The sequence below is a fragment of the Pleurodeles waltl genome, chromosome 9 (genome assembly GCF_031143425.1).
Source record: "Pleurodeles waltl isolate 20211129_DDA chromosome 9, aPleWal1.hap1.20221129, whole genome shotgun sequence".
NCBI classification, from domain to species: domain Eukaryota; kingdom Metazoa; phylum Chordata; class Amphibia; order Caudata; family Salamandridae; genus Pleurodeles; species Pleurodeles waltl.
In genome coordinates, this window is record NC_090448.1 from 271,917,869 (window position 1) to 271,933,523 (window position 15,655).

Genomic DNA, 15,655 nt, shown 5'->3' on the forward strand with positions numbered 1-15,655 from the left:
GACCTATGCACTGGCGGTCCCTCCACAGTAAAAATGCCACGGGTCCGGGATCTGAGGTCAGAGTCAGGGGTCTGGAGTCCAGCGTCTGAGGTCCAGGGTCCCCCTCAAGGCCGGCTACAGGCCCTTTATGCACTGCCCGAACACCCAACATGAGCACCAACATGTAGTCTCAAGTCAGTATTTATGGAATCATAAGTGTAAGGTAAAAATTACATTTCCACCACTAAACTAATAGTATAGACAACATAAGTTTGATGAACTAAACGTCAATTCAGATTCTTTTCCCAACATTTCTCAAAGGTGTAATAATCAGAGGACGTTTGTCACTTTCTTTTCATTGAATAAGCTATAGAATTTTTTTGAAAAAACCTTAAAAAGCAAAGGTAATGTCCATCAGTAAAAAACATACTTTACTTAATAACCAAACTATCCCAAGAAACAAATGTCAGCAAAGAGCATTTTTAAAAAGTCCTCTGCGTTGTCACATTTCTGTTTAACATAATACATTATGTGCACCTAACAAAGAAACATTCATTAACAAAATAGAAAATAAAAAGTACACTTGAAGAAAAAATATAGAAGCTACTCCTTTTAGATCAACATGTTGTGCTGAAATATGCAGAATTATTTTTATAATTTTTGAAAGTTTACCGTTTTGAAATAATTTCTTTGCCATTTTACAGAACTCGAATATTTACAAAGAAGTCGTCTTGTCCTCTATAACTATATAACAGCCGAAAGCCCTTGTGTCACACATGACAATTTTACCCAGTCCTGTCTTTGTAGCCAACAGCATGCTGCACTTTTGGGCATATAGGGCCATATGTATGAAATTCAGGTTTTGCGACTCGCAATTTGCGAGTCGCAAAACCTGATGAACAAAGGTATCAATGACACTGTATGCGATTCCCAATGGGGTCGCAAATGACCTACCTCATAAATATTCATATTGGGAATATCCGTATTGGGAATGGCCACTCTCATAGGGATGGTGGCCTGCAGGAGAGAGAAGACCACCATGTCTGTGACTGCTTTTAAATAAAGCAGTTTTTTTTTTTTTAAATGCAGCCCGTTTTCCTTAAAGTAAAACGAGATGCATTTCAAAAACAAAAAATAAAAAGTTTTCTTTTCATTTTTTCAGAACAGGCAGTGGTCCGTAGAACCACTGCCTGCTCTGAATTTTTTTTTTCGCTACCATTCACAAAGGGGAACCTTCCCGTTTGCAAATGGGTTAGCACCAGTGGGAAACTGGTTCTAACTGCGATTATTTTGCGACTGCATTCGCGGTCACAAAATAATCATACATGGGACTGCGACTCGCAATTAGGAAGGGGACACCCCTTCCTAACTGCGACTCGCAAACCCTTTTTGCGCTTCCGTAAATAGATTACCGAATCTCAAAAATGGGTCTGTACATCCCAAATTGCATTTTTCAAGTCGCAAACGGCTCGATTCACCGTTTGCGACTTGAAAAATACGTCATACATCTGGCCCAATGTTCCACGGATATAACAAAAAACACCTAGCCACTACGTTCTAAACTGAGGAACCAAAAGACTTGGGCCAGATGTATCAATATTCCAGTTAGCGATTCTCAAATTGCGATTTTTAAGAAGCAAAAAGCGTTGTGTCAAATTTGAAAATCGCTAATAGCGATTTCTTAAAATTCACCAGCGCAATTTGCGAGATGCACATACTGAATCACAAATAAATTTGCGATTCGGTAATTGAAAATTGCAAATAGCGGAAACGGCAAACTGGAACAGCCTGATGACATCACAACCAGGAAGTGAGTCAGCCCATGCTGTTTCCAGGAGTCACACCCGCAGTAGGAGGGAGAGAGACACAGCCCAGCACTAGGGAGTGAGCATTGTGAGCAAGCCACGACCAAACAGCAACATGGCCAATGCTGGAAATGGGAAGGAGAAGGGAGACAGGAAGACAGGAAGAGGAAGCTCAAAATTCAGTGAGCCAGAATTTGAGGTGCTCATTGAGGAGGTTGTTAGGAACCATGATAGACTATTTGGCAAAAACTCACTCCAAGTACCTGACAGTGAGAAGCGGAAACTCTGGTCTGACATCCAGACAAAAATATGCGCAGTGGGTGTTGGGCAGCGCTCTGTGGAGGAGATACGCAAGCGATGGTACGACTTGCGGTCCCATGCCAAAGAGAGGGTGGCCAGCAGGGTAAAGGAGGCAAGGAGCACCGGAGGCGGACCATCCACCCAGACACCGTCCACCCCTATGGAAGACCTGGTGGAGTCCACATTGCTTCCAGAAGCTGTCAGTGGTGTTACTGACATTGCCACCTCAGGGACAGCCAGCACCAGCAAAGGTAAGGCCAGTAATTATGTGTATCCCCACATGTGCATGTACAAATGCCAGTTAGGAAATAGATAATAGCTTGATGCACAGTGAAAAGTAGTCCATGTCACATCTTACATACAACACAATTGTGCTTTATGAGAGTGGTAGTACACAACCCTAAGGTGAATACATAACATAAATAGCAAGATAGTGGTCAGCCACATAGAGAAACACCACAAACGACTTATGGTGCCACAATTTAATTGTACATTTAAAGCAGCACTGCGGAAATCTGTGAAAAATGCTAGAACTGACATGCTGCACATTGTCCTTGCAGATGACCCAGTCCCTACTGCTGCAGGATCTGAAAAAGTGTGGGAAGCAGAACCACAGCTGCAGTCTGCATCAAATACCAGTAAGTCCTACAGTATTGTTCCGACGCAGGGCAAGGGTGTTACCACTGCCAGAGTATAACCTGGACTCAGATGAGATGCCAGAACACGAACCCACACCACCACCAGAGGCTAGTCCCACAGGAAGACAGCAGTCCTAGCACCAGTGCCAGCGACAGTCAATTCCCCTCCGGAGGCGCCACGATGCAGGCAGACAGTGCACAGATGAAACGTGGGCCCATTAATCTTTGGCGGCCTTGAAGCTTCCATGCTGAAGGTGCAGCACCTGCAATGCAAACAATTGAAGTCACTGCACAGACAGTTTGTGTCTCACAATTGCAATATGGGGTTACTACACAAGCAGTTGGAGACTCTGATTGAGGGACAGCAAACAGCAGCTGAATACACCAAGGAGTAGATACAGGACATTGGGGAACTCTGCACTGAGATACGGCAGGAGCGCGTCAGCCACCTCAGACGCCATCACCAATATTTGGGAAGGTTTGATGGCTTCTGTAGATCTGTCAATCGGCTTGCAAGTTCAACTGGTCCGATATCACGGCGTGCCGTTGCCACACAGGTGGAGATGGCACATTGCAGTCGGGACATTGCACAGGGATTGGAGCAAATAACCAACGTACTGGATGCAATGCAAACAGCACGCAGTGCCACAACCAGCAAACTGGGTGTTGGGGACAGTGAAGAGCTCTCTAGCCTCTCCAGTCTGACAGTCCCTTTGATTGATCTGAGGCATCGCAGTGCCAGACACAGTAATGCATGTGAACCTGCTACAAGAGGAGCCAGCGAGGGCACTGAGCACTCAAGTGGAGTGTGTGGATGTAAGAAGTGATGTTGAGGGCTACAGGGGACTACCTAAACATGTAGCAATACAGTTATGCTATGATGCTAATAGTGTGACACTGTTAATCGTTCATGTCTGCCTATTGTGAATAGCTATGTCCTATTCACACATTGGTTACCTGAAGTCAAGGTAATAAAGATGCTAACTACAGAAATACATTTCATTTAAGTGGAGTTGTCATTACTTACATCAAAAATGGTTGCGCGTGATGTCAGCACATCTTTGCCTGCCCTCTGCTGCACTGGTCCCGTCTGCTGGTTGAAGGGGTGGTAAGGAACATCATCCTCATCTGAGTCCGGCTCCATGAGTTCCACTGGTATGCCCCTGGTGGTTGCTATATTGTGCAAGATAGCACGTGGCCACAATTTTGCATGTCGTCTCTGGGCTGTACTGCAGTGCACCTCCACTCTTATGGATGCACCTGAAGCGGCTCTTCCGCAGCCCAAAAGTGCGCTCCACCACATTGAGGGTTGCCCTATGTGCAGCATTGTACCTCCTCTCTGCTGGAGTTGCAGGACTCAGGTAGGGCATAAGCATATAGGTGCGCACAGCGTAGGCACTGTCTCCTCAATGCACAGAGTAAAATGAGTACATGTGATGTCTGATGTCACGCTTACATCAATGCATTATTCTAAACTATCAAATTACCTAGTAGATATCCTTCACCAAACTCCCCAGCTAGCAGTCTTGTGTTTATCCCGCTGGGATGAAAGATGTAGGAGTCATGTGTGCTCCCTGTGTATATGGCCACGAGATCAGTAATGATGTAGGAGGCATTGCATATCACCTGTATGTTCATAGAATGATCATTTTTACGGTTGCGATACACATACTCGCTGGCCAATGGTGGACAGATTGCTACATGTGTCCTATCGATGGCACCTAGGACATGTGGGAACTGTGCTATCTGGTAGAAATTAATTTTAGTTTGTTGTAATGCCTGTGGGGTGTTGGGGAATCTTATGTACAGTTGTATTCTGCTCAGCATGGCATTGAGAAATGTGTTGAAAAATATAGAGAGGGCACTCTGTGATACCCCTCCAGCTGCTGTTATGACCCCTTGATAGCTCCCTGAGGCTAGTAGGTGCAGAGAGCATACTACCTGCACATGGGTGGGTATGCTATTGGTCCTGTGTGTTGTGCGCTGCAGCATGGGTTGTAGCTCAGCTATCAGGTCAAGTATCATGGCTGAGCTGAACCTGTACTTCTCATAAATGTCATGCTCAGTCTGGTCAAAAAGGGTAATGCGCACTCTAAAATGCGCCCCTGTCTCCTCCTCCCTCTCCTCAAACCTGCCAAGATCTCATTCTCCTCACCATGACGTAGAGTGCAGCCATTGTGGAAAAGGAGCTGAGGCATTCTGGGCCTCTTTATATAGGTTGTACCTGGTTAACACCTGGTTTCAGTTTGTGGTAAACTGAATGTGCAAACGGCCATTCTGCGAATAATCGCAAATTGTGATTTTTTGATGCATCGCTTTGCAAATCCGTTTTTGCGTGTCGCAATCTGCGTATCGAAAATAGCGTCACGAATTAGCGGATCGCTATTTGCGATTCGCTAATCGGTGTTGCAATTTGCATTTCGCAAATAGCGATTTGGTAATTCATATCGCTATTTGCGACACGCAAATTCATGGCTCATTCGCAAAAAAAACGCTATTTCTGCGATTCCTTATTTTCGCTCTGCAAATGCCTTTCTTACATCGGAAAAGGCTTTTTTGCATTCGCAAACGGCCATTAGCACCATTTGCAAATGCAAAAACGCTTGATACATCTGGCCCATAGAATCGTGATTTTCTCCTTTGCTTCAATTGTGCGACTTCGTCTCCTTACCTCATAATTATACGCGTGACCCGAAGCACTTCAGTTTCCAATTAGAGTAACAGAAATTAATGAGCACCGAGGCAATGCAAATTTTGACCATACATCTCACATTTTCTCCTTGAGGCTGTGAATAATTCATTCAGTCTTGTTTATATTTCATTGCATCATGGTACTTGTAGTTTTGTTTTACTTCATTATAACTGCAGGACTACAGGTGCCAGAATGATCTCACAGTGATTGCGGTGGTTCCCCTACTGTCAAATCTTTGAGCAAGGTCTTACAATATGAGAAGGGTGCAAAAGTCAGATATTTATATTTTCATTGAAATGCAGTATACAAGGGTTAAATGAGGGTGCATCCGCAGCTGTAGATGCCTGAATTCACATCACGCGGTCAAATGTTCTGACTAACTTCATAGCGGTATAACCCAAAATTATTGATCCATTTTACTATATATGTTGAGGGTGAGCTTTGATTCACACCCGTCAGGGCACCCACACCTAACCAAAACCACTCCAGCCCTTCCCACTGACCTCCAGCAAAACATTTCAGTTTTAATGATAGTGGAACGAGACAGCAATCATTATGACATCTCTATGACCGGCAGTCACAAGTCTCAAACCTAGCGGCTGTCTGAGTGTTTCATCCTTCTAAGGCCGATAAATTGAGTCCCGTGAAATTTTTTGGCGGCATCAGCGTGGGTGGAATGGAGCACGGAAAGGTGCAGTAATAGTGGAAGGAGCAGGAGGCGATATGTCACGTCCCCCAAAAACTGGACCAAATGCGATCGGATAACAGTATCCATGGAAGTATAGGACTGCAGTCACTGGTCCACATTCCCTGGCATGGCCGGAGTCGTTTCTTACAAGGACAGCAGAGTCTAGTAGCCAAACTCCACTCTGTCACCCTTTCAGGCCCTAGGTACACAGCACTACTAGCACAGCAGTTACATCAGTACTGCAGTCACTAAAGCGAGCAGTTAGGCAGCTTGTCACATGCCTCTGGTAGAAGTACCTGAGTCCCCACCGAACTACAGTTTGCACCATGCCAACGATACCAGACAGTTTAACAATGTAGACGTTAACCAGTTTCAATCATACTGCCCAAGCAGTGTCATTCGGTTTATTTATTTATTTGGGGGTGGGAAGGGGCGGGGCATCAATGGCTGCATCTACGCAGTACCAGCATCTCAACGGTGCCCTTTCCTTTGAGATAGATGGGATTCTTCTATGAAACCTGGGCCCGGGAGGGATAGCACTACCAGTGGTGGCAGGTGACTACTGTCTGCAGGAGGAATCACACTACCAGTGGTGGCTGGTGAGTCCTGTCCCTAGGAGAGATCACAACACAAGCAGTGACTAGTAAACTTTGAAAGTTTGCACCTAGATACAAGCCGCAAATTACACCACGTGAGCCACGCATCAACTACATTTTATTTTTTGAAGCCATTAAAAAATATGTAGGCAACCCACTGACCATTTGTTCTTCTGCACATAATTTTATTTTATTCTACATAGATATAATATGTCGAAAGCTTTACTCCACAATCAGGCTGGAGCGAGATTACCTGTTACACTGGGCTCAGAGGAACTGCCACCAAGGCACTGCGTTCTGGAAAATGGTGTTTCTAGAAAGTTTCTAATTCCAAAGTAGCTAGGTGGATGGAAAGAGATCAGCAGTTTGCTGGGCAACTTGATGTGTTGCGGGAAATAGTGGACCAGTGCACTGCAATTCAGCAGGTCTGTGTGTCATCGGGAAAACCATGTATCAGTCACAGGTTCCAGACCTTTGAAAGCCCAAAGTTTGAGAGAGAGTGGTAACTGATACATCAAGAAAAACGTCTGATGAAGAAGCTAAACCTATTAAGAGTGATACAGAAAAGATACTTAGTGAAATACTAAGTATCCTAAGGATACTTAGTGGATGCATCCTGTTGAGGATGCATCCAAGGCGTTACCTTCTTTAAATCCTATATCTAAAAATGATTAGTGGTTAAACTGACTTAAGACTGCGCTTGTGACTGCTTGTTTGATAGCAACATACAGCAGTGATCGGTGTTCAGTGGGTTTCCTGGAGCTTTTGGCCCAGGTGTCACTCCAATGCACCTGCTACACCATTCAAATTATGGTCCTGGTGCCTGCAAGGTAACTGCGTTTGTGACTCTTTGTTTAGTAGCAACATAAAGCAATAATCGGTGTTCAGTGGGCTTCCTGGACCTTTAGGCTTCTGTGCCACTGCACCTGCTGCACCATTCAAATCATGGCCCTGGTGCCTGCAAGGTGACTGCGCTTGTGACTGCTTGCTTAGTAGCAACATATAGTTATAATCGGTGTTCAGTGAGTTTCCTGGAGCTTTTGGCCCGTGCACCACTTCACCTGCTGAACCATGGAACAGGGTTGCCCAGGGGGCAGCCTTGGCGACTGTTCAGGGAGATGAAATTACAGTTGAAGCACTTGCAATGACTGGTGCCCCAGACAACAGCTCTCTGGTCCTGGCTCCCTGGTCCTGCTCCTCTGGCTGGCTCTACCTTTGATGAGAAGAACAAAACAAGTCCAGCAGCCGTAGACTGAGAGGCGGGCCACTTTGGGGAGGGTTTGAGTATAGCAGCAGCGAAGTGACCCAGCCCTCATTGCTGAAGGAAGGGGGCCGCATCGAGGGAGGTTTCTGCAGTGCGTCTGTACCTCCTTCGACGAGAATGAGACATGATGAACTTTAATATTCATTTATGTATATATTTAACAACTTTGTGTGGCACTCACACAAAAATTAAGGTATGAGAGAGCTTTAGATCACAACAAAAGAAACAATAGGGTTTATATGTAACATGACCAGCGGATGAGAGAGGAGCAGTCAGAACATGAGCTGTAGAATGCGAGAGGGCCGCGTTGACAGGGGTTTGTGAAAAGCAGCAGTGAAGTGACCCAGCCTCGATTGTTACACAAGAGTACCAAACATGGAAGAGAAGGGGCAGGACAGAGGATGTGGCGTAAAGGGCAGGAACAAAGGATGTGGCGTAATGGCTAGAACTGCCGACCTTGTAGCTGGGAAGCCGGGTTCGAGTCTCGGTGTCAGCTCAATATCCTGTAAAAGCAAGCCTAAAGAGCAGCCTCACAAAGAAGTTCGGCAAATGAAAAGGAGTACTTGGGCCTTGGGACACTGATAAGAGCAAATACACACGGAACAACAGGAAATAGTGTGCGTCAGCCAACTGAAACAGAAGAAAAGTAAGTGGCAAACACATGAACTAATAAAAAGTAAGGCCGGGATGTAAGATCTTTTTAAGATTTATATTAAACACAATAGATTTCACAAACACAGTGCAAGCCCTGTGCAGGCGAAACCTAAAAATGGGTCTGGCTGATATAAGACCTGTGAGTTCCTTCTGTCTGTGACACTCATTCAAAGTAAGCAAGATAGATGCAGATACAAATATTGCTGCAGAAGTACTGCGGCTATAGGAAACAGCACCAAATCTGGTAAAGAGACTCTAAGGAAATACCATAGCATTTAACCACTTCCTTTTATAAGAAAAACAAAGCACATGTTCTGCATTATGTGATCCGGTTATATCACCTTTGAAAGAGGGCACTCAATAGGACAGTGTGGGCAAAGATCAGAGTTTTCTATTCTCTGAAGTAAAAAAAACAAAAAACAATTGAACGTCTGGTGAGGAAAATAGGAAAATCAACTCTACATTAGGATTTTGATTCACTGGCAGCCCTAGGAGCAAATCGTAATGCAGGCCTCACAGCGCCATGCATCAATTAAATCAGGGATTATCCACAGTGGCCTAAGAACTCAGAACTCTCTCTCTGATAAAAAAAAAATCCAATTTAGAGGCAGATATTCTTCAGAACTACTAGCCTTTGGTTTGCCTTTCTGAAAAATTCGAACGACACGTTGTAGAGCAAAACAAGGGTCTGGATTGTCCTTAATCAGGTTTCCGTTTCATTTTCAACATGGGCAATGTTCCTGTCCTTTTATGATACAGAATACTGACAGCTGCTAACAAGAGAAAGATGGCCCTACTTTTCATATTGAATCTATTAGACATATTTGACACCCGTTAGGAATCAGGCTGTTGCTACCTCTTGTTCTACCACCCCCATCGTTTCACAACATGTTATTCACTTTGTCTACTCTATGGCACACTAGATGTTGCATGTTGCCCCAGGTATTAAGGGATTTTATGAAAATCCATGAATCAGCACATGGTTGTAATGCAAGTTTTGTGGGTCATGTGCTTGAAGTTGCATTTCTTTCAAGTTTTGAATTGACTTTCCTAGAGAAGACAGTGGTTACAGACAGACAGCTCTTTGCTGCCCCTCAGTACCAGATTGCTTCTGCATGTTCACATCAGCAAATATCAGCCACATCTGTCATCTTACTTTCTAGGATTGGCAAAACAGGGTGAGCAGGACACATTTTGAGATACAGCTATCCCAGTTGGATTAAACACTACTGTGTAACTATCATATGAAACTGATGGACAGAGATTGTGCCTCTGCATAAGATCTGAGCGCTTTGTACAAGCAGTCTTGTTAATCTAAGTAGGCTGATACTTTTGTGCAACTACTGTACAAAATCTGAATGGACGTGGTGATTGTGCCTTCACATAACGACTTGTCGCGTAGGCTCTCATTATCCTAATGAGACTACTGGATTTTGAGCAGCAAGGTCGTCCACAATGTGGGGGACTGAGTCTGACCCACGGTGGATGACGCTTGTCAATCCAAATCCGGGTTTTGCTCCGGCTAACTAGCAGTGCCTCATCTCTCCCAAATGGTAGAGACAATTGGGCAGCCGAGCGCATGACATATCAGTACTTCTCAGGGAAGTCGTGGTCACTCAGGTCACAACCGGTTCTCTCACACACAGTTCGGTCTCAAATATAAATGACAATAAAGGCAGTATAAGTTTTAAAGATTGATTTAATAAAATGACTGCATTTTGGATAGCAAAGTGTGAGCTGCAATAACCAGAACTACACAACACAGTAATATTAAAATAGTGACGAGGAGAGTGAAACACAAGAATAAGGCTATCATAGTGCCGCTAGATTATTCTCTCTCTAAGTTATATTTCGAGCGCAGCATGTTAAGCTCTAGGCCTGCCTTTCAGGTTCCCCCGAGAGGACATCAACCCTCATACCTGAGCAACGGCCTGTAATCTGCGTCAGCATCTGCAACGAGGCATTCAGCATACAGTTGGGATTCCCTAGCTGGAATCTCCCTCTTGCCGTGTACTAGGACCAGAAAGTGTTTTTATAACTAACACAGCAAATGTTCTAAGAAAATGTCCCTACGAAAGGATTTGTATTTTCTACGAATGTTGGAGACTAAACTTCTACCACGTTTACCGGCAATGTACCCGACTGTAGCCTTGACTGAAGCACAGGGCGATCAAGAATGCATTGTTTGAGAACACAGTGCTGAAAGAAGCTAAACAGTGTGATAGAAGAAATAAAAACAAGACCGTAAAAACTGGTTATTGTAAAATAACAGTGCGAAGCTGAATAAAATATATCTAGGGCAAAGTGCACAGCAGCCTAGTATGTTAAACTAACGTGCATGGAGCTATACTTAAAATGGCTACACAACACCCTCCCCTTGTCGGTAGAAAGTGGTTCAAGCCAAAGCTAAAATACCCTAACCTAAAATATATTTAAAACCCTACTTAATTTTGAAAAGTTAAGAGTTCACAAACGCATATTACTTGACAACGTATAAGTGAGCATGCGGCTTAGTCCCGAATTATAAGAAAAAATGTCAATTTAAAACTGTTCCATATTAAGCACTAGTCTTGGAACGTAAGAGATCATCCACTTCAGCAAATGACAAAACCGGTATATCCGCACCAAAAACCATTAAGGAGCAGGTGTGTTCCAAAGCTCCAGTATCAACCAAGGCGGCATCCTGTGTAGTGCCAATGAACGAGTCAATGTCAACTTCCAGGAAGGGTAGCTCGTAATCAGCCTCTCTCAGCAAACGCAACCGCAGTACGCATGTCTGGTAATGACCCGTCAACGAGAACATCAACAGGTCAGCATCAACCACGAGGGGCGTTGCTGTGAAAGACAAACTTCCAGTGCATGTTCAAAAGAGCACCAACGGCACCGAAACACGGGCTGCACACAATCCAAAACCAAATGTTCCAGGAGTGTTGCTCCAAAATGCTGCATCATGCGTTCACGACACAGCTGTGCTGGTGGGAGCACCTTCATTTGTCCTTGTTGTGGCGGGACAGCCACTGCGGAAAAACAACAGCAGCTGCAAAATGCCGGCTAATAAAGCCAAAGTTATTGGAAATCCCCAAAAAATACTTCTGAAAATTGAGTGAATAGCTCAAGGTATCAAACCGAATATAGAGGAGAAGGAGTGAACAAAACCAATACCAACAGCTTTGAACAAAATTTGCTAATCCAGCCGTGCTGGACACATTAAATATACGTCCCACGAGTTCACCAAAGTGTCTCAGAAAGTTCATATTTAACAGGGACTGTATTTCTGCCGACGACCTTGCCACCTGAAGCGCGTAGGTCTCGCAAGCAGAAGTAAGGGCCACATGCTTCTGAAACATAAAGCCTTGAGTCTACTCAACTTGTCAAAATTCACCTTGGAAGTAGCAATATGAGGCCAGATATCAGCTACCTCCCTTAATTTAGTGGGGGGAAACAGCACGTTCCGGCAGCATGTAACGACCTTAGAGACCCAAACAACGTAAACTATTCCGGCCCACATGCCACAACAGTCTTCACTATTGAGAAGGACGTAACTGCCGTTTGAAAGCACCTGGAACATGCGTTTAATCAAGGGGACTGGAACTCCCTTCAGATAGCAAGCCAAATTTGCAACCGAGGCATTACACGCCCCATGCAAGGACAAATCATTGAATGGCTGACTGAAGTCTTGCTTTCACTACCGCTAAGAAAGACCTCTTTTTGTAGTTTTGCATTTGTACAAGAAGGGAAGCTCCCACACCTCATGGATGTAACTATCTCCCAACTTTTCATATCAGCCTACCGGAACGTGTTTCAAACAAGAAGTGAATTGTAATGTTGAAACAGGCAGGTTAATAACCCTGTGTATTAACCTCTCTGCCGAAGGAATCTCAGCCACCGTAAAAGGCACTCTTTCTATTTTTTCAATGTTAAGCATGACATAAGTCGCTTCTTTCTTTGCCATTAGTTGTTGTTGCCGTGTTAAATTAAAGGGAACAAATATTTCCCTGGCACTGATGTGCTGCCACAGAACGCGACCCGCCTTCAATGCTTGAAGTGTCCAACCCAACTGCATAATGGACCTGGTCTGACTCTGTCCATGGTATACAGAAGACATATCAGATTGTATAATGTCTATAGCAGAAGAAACAATGTTGTTAATTATATATATCCGGTCGGACAAAGTGTGAATCCCATTATCCACAACAGCTAATGCCTTTTTCAAATTTTCCTGGTCTATTTGCCTTAATCGGGCTGCAGCCTCTTGTTGAGAAAGTTTCCATATTTCATTGTATACTTCATACAAGAAACGCTTCCTACGTGGTATCTTGGGGCCTGACAAAAAAATCTTGTAAGTCAGTGTTGTTAGACAAGAGATTGAGGTGTGCCTTAACAGCATCAAGTGAGGATGATTTTAGCCACTGTTGGCACAATTTTCCTACACTATATGTTGTAATTATGTCAGCATATTTTGGTGATATATAGCGAGGGTCTGGCCTACTCGTCCGGAAACCCCCCGAGGAGGTGACAAAACTTTGATGGCACCCGTTGGTATCTATGGGCCAAAATAACCACCCGCCTGGACGTGTCAGTGAAGCATTAAACGTACCATTCTGGACCCACTCATTGAGCTCGTGTATGGTTGCATTTGTGTACTTTTGCCAGAGGCAGGCTCTAACCCCTAAGCCTAAACAACTTGTTTGTTGCACTGTTTCATTTAAAAAGATCATTTGAACAGGGATGAGACATGCTCTAAACAATGTTTCTGTACCCTTGGTCTGCCAATTTTTTGTTCCCCAAACACTTTTCAAATCAATATATTTGGACCAGTATTCATAACCTTCTATTGATAACCGGGAAACAAAGGATTACGAATATATAAATTTTGTGTTGGTCAATAACATATGTATATCCTTAGTAGGAGTTACTTTAAAATAATATGACTCAGCATTTTTTTGACGATGCCCAGAAAATACGCAAACTTTTCAGTATAAGTTTTTGAACTCCCTTGCGGTGGAGTTGGACAATGTTCCCATTTCGTGTAATTAAATATCGTTTTTGGACTACTCGCTCTATGTGTGAAGTGGTGCCCATAATAATTATAGCAAAACATATCACCATCATTTTCTTTAAATTGGTAAACATCTTCGTTTTCATAGACAGTATAATATTGCAACTCTGTCATCATAGAATCAACATCCCAATCATCAGATACAATACTTGGTATGACTATATCATTCATAGATAATTTTAACACATACGATATTTGAATAATTTCAGTGGGACCATATATATCAAACAATACTTTGTCCCACACAATCCCATCAGGAATTGGTACTGCGGAAATGTTCACAAAAGACAAATCTCTTCGAATCTTATGTGATGAAAAATGTGGTTTCAAAACCTCCTCCACCTGTTCAACCGCTGATCTCTCGGGAAGAAAATGACCCTGTATTAACAAGAAAAAGGTAATAACAAAACCAATCCAAAGCAGAAAGGCTAGGACAGTCAAAGAAAGCCATACACAGTTCCATGGAAAATTTAAATATGTGTCTTTAAGCCAATGTATTAGCTTACATGCACCTGACAGGTCAGCTGTCGAAGAGGCGAACAAATCCGATAGACCGTCGTTAAAGTCAGCAAAGTAACCCAAGGCAGTTCGTGCAAATGGCGTAGCCGTGGTCAACGGTGGAGTTGGTGTTTCCTGTGGTGGCACACTATAGACAGTGCCATCCGTCTGGCTTGTAGACGAGGTGACTTGATCAAATGTTTCTAAATTGCTTGTTGTTAGTGGAACTAATGCAAGATCATCATCCACCCTCCCCAAGCTCGGAGAGGTGTCAGTGTTGGTAAAACTTGAAGCGGAACTTCTTCTCCAGTAGTGAGAGGGATTCAGGAACTACTGGATGTTCCTCTTGGTCGGCTGTGCAGAATCGGCCACATATTGTAGTTTGACATTGTCAATTGAAACAAAACGGTTTTCTTTGGCACCTGGCAACGGTGGTAGAATAACAGTTCTGGTACCGTGTATCCCCAATACAGGGACTGGTGCCCGCTAAGAAGGGCCAAATTCTTTTTTTACTGCGACCTTTTCACGTACAAGATCTCCAATCCTGGAAATCCAGCCGGTAGATGTTACAGGCACAGCCTTAATTCCTGTGGAGGCAGCACTTTTAGAAGAATTATCTTCACAAAACTGTTGTAATTCCTGTAAAACAGTGATACGATCATTTATATCAAAAGGTGTTTCTGCTGCCTCCACGCCAGGACCATCAAGATCTGGAACAAACATTTGAGTTCCGAACAGGCACTCATATGAAGTACGACCCCCCCAGGGACTTTCTAGGCAGGTTATTTAGTGCTCTCTGAACTACATGCAGGTGTGTTAGCCAACTACGACCCGTACCTAAGACTCTGGCTGTTAAGGATTGCTTTAAATCGTGGTTTAATCGCTCCACAACACTATTTCCCTCTGGATGAAATGGAGACGAGTACTGCAGTTGGACCCCCAATGAAGCCATGGTGTCCCTGAATGCCCTTGAGGCGAAAGCAGGGCCCTAGTCCAAATGGAATGCCACAACTGCATATGTACTGATACTCGCAAATCTTTAATAATAGTCCGAGAGTCAGCCGAGCGTTGTGGCCACACCCATACAAATCTACAGCATGAATCAACAGCAACTAATATGTATTTGTATGCACTATCAGGTGTTAGTGGACCGCAATGGTTCAAGTACACACACTGTAACGGTCTGTTAGAAATTAAGAGGGGCGTCTGCGGCGGGCGCTTGGCCGTAGAAGCTTTAATTTGTTGACAGATGTCACAACAAAGGACATACTGCTTAGTCTCTTTGGAGAGACTGGGCCACCAATAACGGGCCTGTAAGAGTGAAATTGTAGCCGCCACACCAGCATGTGCAGAGGCCACTCCCTATTGCGCTGCTTTGATCAATTGTGGTCTTATATCTTTATTGGGGATGTCATGTACGCCTGCGCCTGGAATTTTAACTTCAGCGTTCAGCATACTTCCCATATAGTATTGATATTTGTT